We start from the raw sequence: 16,010 nt of genomic DNA on the forward strand, positions 1-16,010 counted from the left end.
AAATATATAATATTTATGATATAAGTCATCATAAGAATATTTAAAAATTAATATTTTATCCTAAATATTTAATATTTATGATAAAGAATTAATTTTTAAATATTGTTTTATGTGCAATTTTTATTTGAATGAATTTAGAAATAATAATGTATAATTTTATGATACAAAATATTATTCGAAAATGCAAGGAATCATACAGCCCAATTCAGCACTTAATTAAATTTATTAGCTCATAACAATAAGAGAGAACTTGTCCATAGATTGGAGGACCATATATTTCCACATTTAACAAACATTATAGACTATTTATCCATAATTTATAGGATGATATAGAATTATCCGAAGCATAACGAAATAAAAAATTTTAATTAAAATGTCATTTCTTGGATAGTTTTACTTTGGCTGAGATCAAAACACTGACAAACTTACTCCACCAAAGGAGCAACAGGAATGAATAGTGAAGCATTTTTTACGCATCAACATTTATGCAAGTGTTACCAAAAACACGGTGGCCTTCATGAAGATTAACAATAAAAGAAAAAAATTAAATTTTCCTATGGTTCTTATAGTGTAAGAGTGTCATTTAGTGAAATGATAATTATTACTCATTAAATAAAATTAATTTATGCAAATATTAACAAAATTAAATAACAATAATTATTACCATTTTTCTACCAATGAAATGCGCAGAAATGTTTATTTTTACATTTTAAGGGGTGTTTATTTTAGAAATGCAATTTATCCAATGCATAAAAACTGCTGAATATAGATATTTGTCTTGTAACACATCATTCAATAATCTGACTCGAAAGATATTTAGTATGCATTTATTGATTTTGGTTGATAGTCGGATAGTAAAGCAGAGAAAATTGAGATAGCGAGCATTTATCTCAGATCATCAGCGAACACTCATCTGTCAACATATATTTTTATCGAACATCATCTTATAACTATTGCCGGATTTTGCAATGAATTCTCCTTTCTTAGTTATATATAACCATCAAGAAAACATAAATGTTCAAAAATTGTAAATCTAGAAATTAATAGAAAATAGAATAAAGAATCACAATTTTACAAACGTTTTTTGTTTAATTAGTCAAGATAATCATTTAAGTCAAGTTTCCGAGTACATTTGCATTTCTGAACTATCTATATCGAAATAAATGTGCATAATGTTTTTAATTGCGAAAACCACAATAATTTCCAGCTGCATCAGAGTGATTTTAGACTTTTGACTCCTAATCCTTTTTTCATTTGAGCTCCCCGTTTTGTTCCTTTTCAAGATGATGCATTGTGATTTCGCAAGAAAGGCATCGAAACATCAGATTAAGAATAAACAGCAATACAGATACCTACGTTTGCGTCCCTTTTTATCTGCCGAAGAAGACACGAGTCTTCCTCTCAAGAGGTCCCTACAAGACTAAAGCATTTTTTTTAAAAAAACATATTTGAATTGAAAACTTTGAGTTCTATTCCAAATCGACTTCTTCCCACAAAATACTCCAGAGAAAAACTGAATCTCTTTCGCATTCGTAAAAACCGGCTGGGCGAAATCACCTGTTTTTCCTTGGAGGAGGGGAGGCCTTTCCTATGCAATTCTTTCCTAGATGGAAAAAAAAAGCAAGCAAGATTTTCTGTTGAAAAGGAGAGAGACGTACATCCTGGGAGATACCGAATAAGATCGGTCAGTAAACATTCGGAATTGGCCTATTTTTCTCGATCCTTATAAGAATGACTTTCATCTTCTTCCCAATTTCTTCAACGGTGTATCTTCTATCCTGTTCTGGATCCTTTTTGACCCTCGGGAGAACATTCTTCTCTGTATTCCCCCGCTGTCTTTTTAAAAGGACGAAATAAGCCTCCTTGCACATCCTTTTTCTATATGATTTCAAATTTTGCTTCATATGTTTGGTTAAAATCATAGTCGAAAGAAACTCCTTTTGTCTTCTCCTTATTTTCCATCCTCAGAAAGTTCCTTTAAAGCGTCGTCTATAAAAAAATCCTGAAGCATGCAGTGGATTCTTTTTCAATACATTTTTTCTACTTTGTCATAAAACTATTCAAATTTTTTAACATATGCAATTTTTACCTTTCTTTCCTGCAAAGGTGCTATAAAAGAATCTATTAAGGCACCAAGCACAGAAAAACAAAGATATTTTAATTTTTATTAAGGATTTAGAGTCGTGCGTGCGCCAGTATTTTAGCTAAACACCAGTATCGATAGCAAATTTAACACTACGGCAAAGATAAAAAATTTAGCAATATGCAAAAATATTTTTTAAATAATAAAGAACTAGTGTATCAAACCAATGTTTTCTTTTTATGAATACAATGGGTAAATTTAGAAAGGAAAAATTGAAGACCAAAAGAATTTACTTTATCCATAGTGAAAATGGCATTTGTATGGAGAAAACAATTCATATAAGCGAAAAATATCGAAGGCGGTAATTGTTTATGATTTTGTGAGAAAAGGATCATGCATGCTTATTAAGATTCCAAAAAAGAATATCTATGTTGAAAAAATAAAGGTTTCATTTCAAAAGAATCTTTGAAATAAATTCCAAATTGTTAACATTTGAGAAATATTATCTAAATGCCTCGGTGACAGAAAATTTGTATTTTAAATTGCATTCTTTATATAATGAAAAAAATATCCGAAGAAAAAAAGATCTCTCTCTCTCTCTCTTTAGATGCATGAAACTCGAAGGGGAGGAATAAAATTTTCTTTTCGATCCAGGAAAAAAAAACACAGAGAACATCTTCTATTGAAAAAAGCAGAAGCACTGTCCCAGGAGAAACCATAGGAAAATGGTCAGTAAGCAATCGGAATTGGTCCATTCGTCTCGCCCCTGATAGAAATGGCTTTCATTTTCCTCCCCATTTTGTTGAAGGGTAAGGCTCAATTTCTAACCAAGAGAAACCTCCATCCTGTTCTCAACTCCTTTAGGCCAACAGTCCTTCTTAATGCTCTTCTGTTCTCATTTGATCGGATTTGGGGGAGGGAGAGAGCAATGGAAAATAAAAAACATATTCTCTCATTTTCTCTTCCTATGCATGAGTTTTCATTTTCTCACAGGAAGTCCGGCATTTGTATTTTTAACTTTAAAACAAATTCGAATTATTAGAGTGAAGCTCGTTGAAAATTCAATGTGTGACATCTCACTGAATGTAAATATAAGCAAAATTATTAAGAATGTGCTGCTCAACTCATTTAATTTAACTTTATTTGGAGTGTTTCAGACGGAAAAAACCGTCTTCTTCGTATTCGATGCTGTTCGTCGTCGATTTCGTCCGACGGGAATCAAAATTTCATATAGACCTACCATTTTGATAACATTCTGGCGAACATAACAAGTTTCCTCTAAATGTTTCTGGCGATAAAACAATTCGTTAAGTTTCGTTCAGCTGTTCTTTGTGTGTGTTTAGTCACGGTGCCCACGAGATCATCGAGGGATTTCTAGGATGTCTCTCTGTTGGGTTTTTGGATGTATTGACTAAAGAATGAATTTTCAAAAGAAATTTTGAAATAAGTTCTTTTTTTTTAACATCTATCAAATCCCTAACTTTTGTGAGATACGAACTAAATATGTCAGAAATAGAAGATTTCACTCTAAATATTTATTTTGGTTTCTTCTTTCTTGCAGAGTGTTTCAAAGAATGAAACGTGGGAGGCAGATGGATCTCTGCCGCTTATTATAAAGCAGGAAAAAAGGATCTCTTCCTGGTCAAAGGGAACGTTTTCTATAGAAAAGGAGAGAAGCATACACTCCCGGAGAATTTGAATAAAATCATTCAGTAAGCATTTGTAATTGATCTATTCTACTCGTCCGTGATAAAAGTGACTTTCATCTTCTTTAATATTCTACCCAATTTCTTGTCCGTGGAATCGTTATTCCGGGTCGCGCATAAAAATGTTGAGTGTTAAAATTGTTTGTTTTAAACTAATTTTAAAGAAAAAAAATTAATAACGAAACAACGAAAAGTAACAAGCACATTAAGCTTAAAAGTGCAAAAAAAAAGCAGTAGATTAAAAATATTTTGTCCAATTTGAAACTTTTTAGATAAAAAGATTGTAGTAAATTCAAATTATTTTTATACCGTACCCCCCCCCCCAAAAAAAAAAAGAATCGTGACATTTTCCTTTTTTTAACCTTCGAGTTAAATCAGATTTCAGAGCTATATGGAGTAGCGCCACAAAATAAAAATTTTTAAATTAATATATATATATATATATGTGTGTGTGTGTGTGTGTGTGTGTGTGTGTGTGTGTGTGTGTGTGTGTGTGTGTGTGTGTGTGTGTGTGTGTGTGTGTGTGTGTAAAATCTTTTTAAATAGGTAATTCGTTAAAGAGTCCAAAGACAGCCAAAGAAAAAGTTATTTGAAACTATTAGTTATTATTGCAAATTTAACAACTGATAAGAAACATAATACGGAACTTTGAGTCCTTTTTATTAATGGACACGGTCTTAGGGAAAATACAATCGCAAGAACATAAAAATGCAAGTACTTCATCGAGCACATTCAAACAGCGTCTATGTAATGAGATGCGCACTACCATCCATTTATGGTCTGGCGCCATGTGTAAGAACAGTCCACGGCATATACGAAGGGTAAATGGGATGATGGGTGAAATTATCACAAAAATAAAGCGAGAACTAGAGGATTTTTTGACTTTCCAGAGGACCCAAGGACAACCAGAGAATAAGGTATCTGCAACCACCAAATTAGATTCGAAGAATTGCTACGTTTCAAATTGTCCTGATCAAATGTCAAATTATCCTGTAAGAAACAACGCGCTGCAAGGATGACATAAAAATTATAGACAAGCTAGGTGAATGAGTTTAAGTGTGGGAACTTTACATAATTATCTGGAGACCTGTTTGAAATGGGGATGGGGTTGGCCAGAGAGGAGAGTTTCTCTATTTGCCTATTTATGGCAGAGTAAGTGAAGTGCTTGAACACAAAATCCTTAATTTCCGAGCATAGGTGGGAGAGCAGCAATGACGCTGCATAGGAACATTGGCGTACTTACGTACTTTGCTAAATTTATTGATGCATAATAATTATAGAGCTTCATTAAAATAAAAGAAGAGAGTGAATTTTATTGAATGGAGCTAATCAACGAAATTCGATTCATGCTACTACTATTCATGCTTTATTGATCAATAAAACTACAAGTTATTATTGATCAATTTGCGGGTGAGTCGGCGAAGTTTAATGAAGTTCTTGAGGTAATGCTTGAAATCGTAGTTCTCTTTAATTGCATTTCGTCTCAATTATCTAAAAAAAATCCCTCTTGCAGTATTTTGCGGAATTCTTGGATAGTATAGAGCTGCTGACTTGACTGATTATTAGATTTAGGCTTAAGGATTCTGTTTTAAGAATATAACAATTATTAATATAGATAGTGGTAGTTTTAAGAATATGGCAGGTGTTGTTGACTGTCATTGTATGCGCCACAAGGGGAACAGTTACCCACTACGTCTAAGGTTGAAGCATATACAAAGATTAAAGCTAAATATTTTCCGACAGATTATATAGAATTACAGGTCTAGTTAGATATATTACAGCTAGACAAGAACTAATTATTATGGTTTAGAAATTTTTACTAGATTCTGCTGGAGCTTTTTCAGAAGGTTAATTCTTTGGGAAGGATATAGTCTGACATATATAAATAGTTTCTAAATTTCACATCATTATAATCTTCTGTCTAATTGATTATGTAATAAGTATTGTTAGCATATAAAATTATAGTAGCTATCTATCCATACTGAATTATTGTTTATATTATTGTATTTGAGTATACAATAATTAGTGTTAGTATATAAATTTGAAATGAATATTAACTGCATTTCAAATGAATTTATGGCATGTAAAACTAGAATTGATTGAACTTGGAAAGATTTATTGTATGTTTAATATTTTTAAAAACATGGATTTTATTTGCACGGATATATTATAGATCGTATTTACCTTATTAATGTGTTTCGTATTGATTATTATTTATCTTTTCTTCTCTATGCTTTGCTGCTCGCAGTTACTTTTGAAATAAATGTCGTTATTACGTACAAACCACGACCTGCAATGCAAAAATACTTATTTACCTCTCCGCCTTGTTTTGAAGGATTTCTAGTTTTTGGATGTGAGTCTTAGCTACAATTATCTAAACGGGGGATACATAAGATTTTAATGGTGTTTCAGAGCGATTCTATTCTCTATATATCTGAGAGCCAATGGGAAAACACTTATGTAAATTCGTTTATTTTGACTAAGACATTTATGAAATTAGTCACTGATAGTACAAGAAAATCGGAGCATTCGTTTTATTCATTCAGCTTCTTAAGAAATGTCGGCCATTTAATTCTTGAATGTGGCGAGCGAATTGAGCAGAAACATGAAAAGAATCCGTTGCTACAGAAATATATTTATTATAAATTATCTATTGTTGCTGCAGAAATATGTGGCAACACCTACCTGAGTCTTCATTGGAAAGAATTTTAGATTTAGGAAGAAATTTGGCTAGACGCATCACATGGAACAGGTCATTGACCCGGGACTTCTCAAAATACAGCCATTTTGAAAAGTTAACCATTTGAAAAAAAATATTCATTTGGGTAACTTTCTCGGATGACCTCAAGTCAAGTATTCATCTCCTTGATTTTTTTTGTGTATTTACAAAACTTGCCGAGACTTAACAAATAGAGGAAAGTGTCTTCCCTTTAAAGCAATTGCAAAATTTTGCTAAATATTATTTTTTTAATTGGTACAGATGTGACGTTAAAAGCCTAAGGAAAACCCATAACCTCGTGGCGATTTTAAATTATCATGACACAGGTGGAGAAATATGATACTGACTTCTAACAGACAAAATTAGTGCAATATTTTATAGAAATCTTCGTTTTTAGTGTTAGAACTATATTTCTAATTTCATCCGAGTAGACTGTTGTATTTTTAAATTATCTTCTTCACGATCAGACATAAATCTAAAAGTAATTTTATCGAAATGAAACGGGTAGATTCCGATAATGAGGTTGGTGATTACAATACTTTGTTTGCTTGTTGTACCAGATATTGAAAATGAACAGCTGTTAAAAGAAATTTAAAAAAAAAAATTCTCATGAAGACCAATCTAAAAAGGTACTTCCCTAAATGAAAAAAAAATTAAAATCAAATTTTCTCGAAAAATAATTTACTATCTACGAAAAACTTGCTGAATAAGGAAGTATGACAAAGACCATTTCTATCAACTGTAAGAAAATTGGTCCGAATTCTTAAATGACCATTCTCCGATCCTTTTTTTTTTCTTTCTAGGAGCAAGTTATCTAACCGAAAACCTAATTTCTTTATTGCACCCTTGCGAGTTTTAATCACTTGTGGGGACAAAAACCAGATGTCATTTGGAACAGAAATCTGTTATCTCTGAGGTGTTCAAGTGATGTTCTTCATTAGTAAGAGTTCTTCCGGTGGAAAAATTCAAATGACTGATTCCCTAAAGACCGAAATTTGTGCAGAATAGGGAGGTGGAACTTAGCGAAATATTGTCCTCAAATCATTAAGAAGATTTGCCTACGAAGCATAAGATTTTACTTTCCGGAATGCGAAGTCGTATGCATGCGACAAAAGGGAAAGTATTGCAATCATTTGCCTAAGATATTGATCAATTCCTTCATTTGATTGATACTGTCATTTCTGGAAATATCTTTATCTCTGATCGCATCTGCAAAGAGCATGACTCGAACATGCAAGAAGTGAGGTGAGTGGCATTTGCGCAGGGAAGAGTTGGCAAGAGGGTGCTTAGATGCTCTGCCTCAGTCTTCGAAGGCGATTGGATGACATTATTTTATTATTTTAATCACTTAAGAAGAAAAAATGCAAAATTAAAAATAATGCTTGAAAAAGAATGCGAGAAATAAATACTATGTATGTCCTGGACACCATTCAATCATGCTAAGTCATTATGTTTAAATCAAAATTATAATTTCAATCACAATTTAAAGAAAAGGGAATTTATCTGTATGTTAGATTCTGTACATGTGCACATCTTAACTGAAAAATGTAAATGCTAAAAGGTTGGTATTTGGCATATAGTCACAATTTTATAAAGGAATGAGATCGGATTGGACCAAATCTATTGAAGAAAGATCTTCCCTCTGAATATCCGATTGCATAATAACGTGATAAATAAAAAAAGTGGAAAGATTTTTTGTATCTCATTGATCAGTATCAAATTTTGTGCTTATTCACTTAAAATGGAGATGTCCAAATATATATACTCATTCTTCGTCATTATGTATTAAACAAACAAAACAAAACAAACAAACAAAAACGTGCCATGTAGTATTAACATATAAGAGGAGTAAAGATTATCACAATATATTTATGGTAATCTTTTTGCATTTTTTGTGCCTTTTCTTGTATTTTTGAGTCACATAGGTCAACAATCTTAAAAGCAATTGCAAAGCTTTAATATGGGTTACATTGATTAGCTAATAAATTCAATCCATTCCAAATGATACTGATATTTGGTACAGACCGTAGCAAGAATTTTTAGAACAGATTCGTTTAAACATAGACTGACTTTTTTAAAAAAAAATTAACAAAACAACACAGTAAAACAGTTTTCACAAAAAGAAAGTTTAGGATTGATGTAGTCATAATAAATATTTAAAAAAAATAAAAAAAATACAAAATGTGTAATTAAGACATTAAAAAATAAAAAAATGGGGCTGTAGATAATTTTATTAATTTTACACCGTTTTTATGAAAAAGCAAAACAGTGGATCTGCGTTTTAAACTTTTCTCATGATGCACGAAATGGATATGGCATCCAACAAATTGCAATCTTTGCTGGGAATCAAGAACTAAAATGCATTATTTGGAAATTATCCGAGGAAACTTGAGTACAACAAACATGAAGAGAGATTTCCAAAACTCAGCCAATGCCAGAAAACACGTAACGAAAAAAATCGAGTGACAGCGAAACAACTTGAAAGGAAAATTTTCTTCGGAGGGTAAAGAAGGGTTGATAAAAGAAAGAAGGGATATTTCCTGGGGGAATCATTTCTCTTTCCCTGCAAGATATTGAGGGAAATTATGAAGAAGAATGGAAAATGGAATTTCCAGTGCCCAAAAGAATGGTCCGAGTTCTCTCTGCTTAACTGACCGATCCCACTGTGGATACCCTCCCTCTGCTTGCTAGAAGAAGGTGTTTTTCTCGTGGCAAGAAAGCGATTCTTTATTCCTCCCTTCCGGGTTTCTTGCAAGAAAGAGAAATTCAATTCTCGTCTTTAGTATTTCGAGAGAAGAAACAGATGAGAACAGTTTGGAATAGCTGTATCCAATCACAGAGACATTTGAGTCATTCTTTTTTTCAAATATAAGGATTTGTCTGTTGTTTGAAGGGGAGGTTATCTTGAAATTGAAATCCTTGTATCAAAAAGGATATTTCGATAGATACTAAGATTGAAAAATAAGACCATCTTTCTACTGAAGGGTTATTTGTCTGAACGATACTTTCAGCTAGTTTCTTCAAAGGCTTTTCTCATACTTTCAAAATTTCGGATGGAACTTCTGTATTAGATTGAACAGTATTTAATCCTATTTTTAATGTTAGAAATTAGAATGAGTTAGTGGTAAAATAATTTTGTACGGTTCATCAAAATTATTAAGTGGAATAATTGAATGATTTTGAGTATGATATTGAATGTTTTGAATATTTTTACATGAAGACAAGAGTTTTTGTTTTCTATAAGAATTTTATTATTTTGAGATCTTATGATGAGTAGGACGCATAAGCAGAAAAATATAAGTCCCAGTTGTGGAGCATTAAACGTAGAATGACAAATTTGCTTTGAGGAAACTCAAATAATTTAATTGCAGGGAAAGTTGATCCCGGACATTTGGCCCAGCTTTAAGGTTAGATAAAGATCCAAATACGCATAAAGTTTGCACAGTTATAGGAAAATCAACATCTAAGGATAGTTTCTGTACGCTTATTCGTTAGTAATTGTTTTAAAATGATAGCAAAATAGGAGGTATATACAAATATGGTAGGACTGTTCTGAAAAATTAGAAAGAAATTGATTATTAAAATGATTACATCGCCTATTTATTTTTTTTAAATATTGTAAAGTCCAACAACTAAATAATAACAACTCATGTCTCATGCTCTTGAAAAGTCTCATTTTTAATAAGTTTTAAGAGTATTCTAATGTATATTCTCTTCTCAAACTGAGTTTTTCAACTTTCCGTTTTTTATTATTAACAAATCAATCAATACTTTAAAGATCAATCATTTCTATACTATGGTTAAATAACATATTAAGCAGACATGCGTTTTATCATCAGAATTGTAAATATGCCTCAATATTTGGACCAAACTGATCGTCGAGATGTTCGTCGTTCGGTCAGGATACTTTGCTGATACGTAGCTGTGATAATTCAAAAATTCAACGAATTAGATAAATATAATTTCTTACAAAATCTTTACACGACAATCAGATCTAATTGATACAAAAGGGATTGTCGAAAATTGAGAACATTTCACTGGCTTAGCCCTACGGATATGATTCTTTTAACCCTGTACTCCATCATTCGATGTTCATAGAGAACTGGAAATTTATATTTATTCTCTTTCCACCCCTACCTTTTCTCTTTCTTTCATTTCCTCGGATCTCATTGTTGGTGATGCCTTGATTTTAACAAGTTCTCTACCTGCCATCATTCAATGTGTACGGGAATTTTCTTATTTGCTCTTTCCTCTCGAGCTGTTTCTTTTTTATTTTGGGGAGGGGAGGGGGGGGGGGAATTTTTAGCGATGGATAGAATTTTAAGAGTCAGGGTTTTGTATTGTGAAATATGCAATAATAAACAATCAATCCAAATTAAGCAGGCAGATTGAGCGCAAAATTCGACGCACATTCATATTTCGTAAATCATAAAACAAAAACTGAAAACTAAATCATACAATAAAATGTATGCTACTACTTTGCTATAATTTTTTTAGTTATAGCGTTCATGTACTTACTAAAAGACAGAATCATCAAGAATGATAGTTTTTTCCAAATTAGATCAAATTTTATGTTTATAAATTGGGTTGATACTGCTGTACAGCTGTACTGATAAAAACAGGGCCGGCCATCTGGGAGGTGTGCTATGCACCGGGGCCCCACGAGGTAATTAAGAATTAAAATAGTGTTCTGAATAATAATAGCGCTACACATACTGAAAGTATACAAGTTTATTTCCCCGTAGCTGGCTGAGATTTGACTGACGCCGGTATTAGGCAACGATCGCAGTGTTACCTATAAAAAACGGGAAAAGTTCATTTATGAATAAGGAAATCTCCTTCAGACATGTTAAGACAGAGCGGAGCAACTTATAGGCGCAAGCTCAACCCAAAAGTTGAGGCTGAGTTTGGGTGCAAATGGACCTGCAAATCATCAGCTATCTACTTTTTTCTACATCTAATGTAATATTTTTTATGTGTGCATCTGTGTATGTTTGCTTATTTTAAGTTGTTCAATCAAAAAGTAAAACGAAGGTAAATTAAACGATCAACTCCTAGCAATGATGCACATTTCATGGGTTAAATAGGGCAGTCGACGGATTTGGAAATTTACGATGTTTACAGTATATGTTACAGTCTAGTGTAAGAGTGCAAAATATTATTAATGTAAGGTAAGTAGATTTATAGACACTTACTTCACCTACTACAGTGATTCTCAACCTATGGGGCGCGCGCCCCTAGGGGGGCGCCAGCACACTAGAAGGGGGGGGGCGAGAATATCCAAGAAAAAATATTATTTAAAAAAAATTGATTAACTGACTGAAAGGAAAGCACACATACACATAAAAAACAAAATACATTTCGACATATTTAATAACTTATTAAAGTAAAACAATTTACTAAATCAAAACTAACTTAATCAAAATATACTAAATTAAAAACAAATTTAATAACTATTAGTGATTTCCTTGGGCCTGTCTTGCAGAGCAAAGTTTTTCGAAGGAAAGCTTAATGTTAGAAATAGTCACTCTATGCTCTTTTTCTATATTTAGCCAAGATTTGTATTTTGTCTTCAAAGAAGCCACATCAGAAAATCCAGTAATAAAATGGTAATAGAATGCGAAATGCACTTGTTTTTAGTGCAGAAAAATCATCATCTACTCCTTCCCAAAATTCAAATAGGGATTTATTACTAAATTTTCTTTTAGTTTCGCCACTTGTCGTGAAGTCTATGAATTTTTTCTTCCTCATCAATTGAGAGTCCTTCGGGAGTCTTATGAAATGGATCCCTAATCCACTCATAACTTGCTATCAGTTTGTCGTCAGCCAGAAAATACTTTTTAAAATTCTTTGCCAGCATGGCTAAATGATTTTCAATGGTTACAAAAAACAACTTTTACATGTTCTTCATCAGCCTTGTAAGTTTTAATACAATCATCCACATTTGCAAACATTGTTAGGTTTTTTGCTTTAAATTTCTAAATTTCTGCTCCACAATTCCTATTTTCTACAAAAAGCATTGACTTTATCACTCGTATCCAACATAAGTGTATTTGCTCCTTGGAGTTGAAGATTCAAGTTATTTAATTTTCGAATATGTCGACCAAGTAGCTCAATTTCATCACACATAAACCATCTTAAAAATTCTCGGCCTCCAGTCTGTTTTCTTCTTTTAGGAAAATGGAGATTTCTTCTCTTTATTCATAAACACGTTGCAAAAATTTCCCACGTGATAATCATCTTGCCTCGCAATAAAATAGTAACGCTGAATGTACTGAACCCATGTCTTTACAAAGTGCGGAAAAGATTCTCGACTTCAGGGGTCTCATTTTTATATAATTTACTACCGTTACAACCGTAGTGAACACAATATTCAGACCAGGGCTCATTTCTTTCGAAGCCAAAGCTTCTCTGTGGATCATGCAATGTGTCCAGACGCACTGGGGAGATTTTTGTTTTACAAGTGCTTGCATACCTTGGAATCTTCCAGACATTGAACAAGCACCATCGATGCATATTACGACGCAATTTTTCAATTCTATGTTTGCCTCGTTCCTAAAATCATTTAAAATAGCAAATAATGCGAGAGCTGTTGTTTTGAGTTCTATTGGTTTGTAGAAAAGTAGTTCTTCTATTACTAATATTTTATCACAAAATCGAACATAGGCACTTAAATGAGCATCTTTATTACTATCTGTTGCTTCATCAAGTTGTATTGAAAACAATTTGTCATGCAACTTCGATAAAAGCTGATACTATACATATTCAGCAATATCACCAATTCGACGAGCAACGGTATCATTTGAAAGAGGTATGGACTGCAATTGTTTTGAAAAATTATTTCCAAACATAACTTCTACAATCTCAGTTGCTGCTGGCAAAATAAGCTCTTCACCAATGGTGTGGGGCTTTTTTTACACCTGGCTATTTTATATGAAACTTTGTAACATACAATTAAAGCTTTTTTATTCACAGACAAAGTTTCTTTAAAAAATGATTTTTGCTTTTTATATAATTTTAATTCGAAGAATTCTCTGGGTTTGTTGACGTACTCACTATGAAGCGTTTCCAAATGTCGTTTAAGTTTATTAGGTTTCATGCTGTCTGTGTTCAACATTTTTGAGCAAATTATACACAGGGGCCTTTCTTCTTCAGTACTGGTAAACCTAAAATTTAGGTATTCTTGAGAATATTTTCTTGATTCTATTTTCGGAACCACTCTTGTCTGTTTAATTGTTGATGCTTGACTATCGTCTATAGCTCGCTTACTTTCGCTTAAAAATTTATCCATGAGTCTGCATAAATATGCAGTCGTGAATATTTAATATGATGAATTGCAATTAACACGAAAACATATATAACATACACATTCACGTTAGAATCGATAGCGATAGAAGGATCGACTCGAATGAGACTGGCTGGAATTGAAACTTGCGTTATCGAACATTTTCATTCTTCCTATGAGGAAACATTTTCTCTGCGCATGCTGGAGACAGCATCGGTCGTGTGGATTTCATTCCACAAACATTACTTATTTTTTTCTGTTTTGTTTAGTCATGCTTCTGTTTTATTTATTTTATTATTCGAAAAAGTGTATTCCCAATTTCTAAATTTAGCTCACCTCATCTAGGTTAACTTTCATTAACGAATTTTTCTACTTTCATATTCTTTTAACGTTATCTCCCTATTTGGCTTTCATTTCAAATATAATATTTAAATTTTTTCCGCTTTCATTCACTTCATCTGTTGACCACCCGCTTGACAAAATGCCAGAATGTGGCTTCTCGACAACGTTGGTGCGCTTTTATTCTTGTTTTGGCAGTTAGTTAAAAATAATTTAAAAGCAGAATCCAAAATACTCAATATACATTATTGTTGTATACATTTTATTGTAAGTGGAGGGCGCGATGAAAACTATGATTGAAAACTGGGCCACGAATACTGAAAGGTTAAGAAACGCTGACCTACTAGGTGATAGTGTATAGTATAGCATATAGTAATTTGGTAATTCATTCTATAAATTGTTTAATACTGTTAGATATAACCATGTCCATGCCAAGGAAATATCCCTCTGGGTGTCAAAAAAGAAAATTATCAGAAAAGAAAAAGAAAGAAATGCTAAACTTCAAGAAGTCGCAAGTAGATCTGTTTTCTTGGCTACGAAGTAACGCCGGCATTGAAATTGCTTCGACTTCAGAAGTTACAATTCAAACTTCAACTGAAGAGGGAAGTCCCGCGCAAGCTACGCAATAAAAATGTTGAAACGGTGAAATTTTTGAAGAACCATCTGTCTATACAAATATGACCGTATAAAATAATGCCGAAAATAACAATAACCAATATGATCAAGAGAGTATACATGATCCTGGTTTATGACCAAGTATTATAACTGATAAATTTCGAATATTTTGTTTTAAAATCGAACCTGTACAATACAAAGGAGATTTTGCTAAAAATGCTGAAGGCAGATCATTTTCCACTAGAAATGGTGAAACCCAACTTCGCAGCTGGTTAATTTATTCAAAAACGCAAAACTCTGCATTTTGTTTTTGTTGCATACTGTTTTCCAAAAGAAGAGGAAATGACCAAACTACATGCTTTATAGGTGGCTAAAATGACTAGAGAAAGCTCTCAACTGTAATCCAACATCATGAACGTTCCAGCTGTCATTTTAATTCGTTTATAGCTTGTAAATAATTACTAAAACAACTAAATTTGTGTTCGACTATTGATATTCGACTAATAAATCAAGTTAATATAAATAAGGAAACGATACGAGTCAAATTATTATTTCAAAGAAATGTAGATGCGATTCTATTTTTAGTGTGTAATAAGCTTCCACTTCGAGGAACCCAAGAAATAATAGGTACGACTTATAATGAAAATTTTTTTAATCGAATTATTAAGTAAATACGACCCTGTGCTAATAGATCATATAAACAAAATAATAAATTCTAAAAACTGAATTATACATCATTTGACACATAGGTCATAAGAACAAATTATTTCTGCGTTATTAAATAACAATAAAATTTAGCACGATATAAAAGCAGCCATATAATATAGTATCCAAATGGATTGACTCCTGATATTTCTCATAAGGAACAAATTTTAATCATTATTAGGTATGTAAATTTTGATGAGAAAAAAGTTAAATACAAATGAGTCAATTATAGGGTTTACTGAAGTAACTGATCTGACTGGTGATGGACTAGCAAAAAATTCTATTGAAAAGATAAAGCGAGCTTGATTTAGATATTATGAATTGTAGAGGGCAAGCATAGATAACGGTTGCAACATGAAAGAGAAATATGAAGGCGTACAGTCTAGAATACTTTATCTAAACCCGCATGAAATTGATGTGCCTTGCCTATCACACTCCCTTTATTTATTAACATGTGATGCCTCTTCCAGCAGTATATACTGTAAAAAAATTTGTGGGATATTGCAACGCTTATTTTGCTTATTTTCTGCATCTACAAAAAGATGAGAAATTCTGCAA

General features: G+C 32.3%; 1 protein-coding gene across 1 annotated transcript in view; it reads right to left on the reverse strand.

Moving 5' to 3' along the window:
• LOC129975993 (acetylcholine receptor subunit beta-like 1) overlaps positions 1 to 16,010 on the reverse strand; it is a 191,277-nt gene that overhangs the window by 4,056 nt on the left and 171,211 nt on the right. The window lies entirely within an intron of this gene.

The sequence above is a fragment of the Argiope bruennichi genome, chromosome 1 (assembly GCF_947563725.1).
Source record: "Argiope bruennichi chromosome 1, qqArgBrue1.1, whole genome shotgun sequence".
In the NCBI taxonomy this organism is placed as follows: domain Eukaryota; kingdom Metazoa; phylum Arthropoda; class Arachnida; order Araneae; family Araneidae; genus Argiope; species Argiope bruennichi.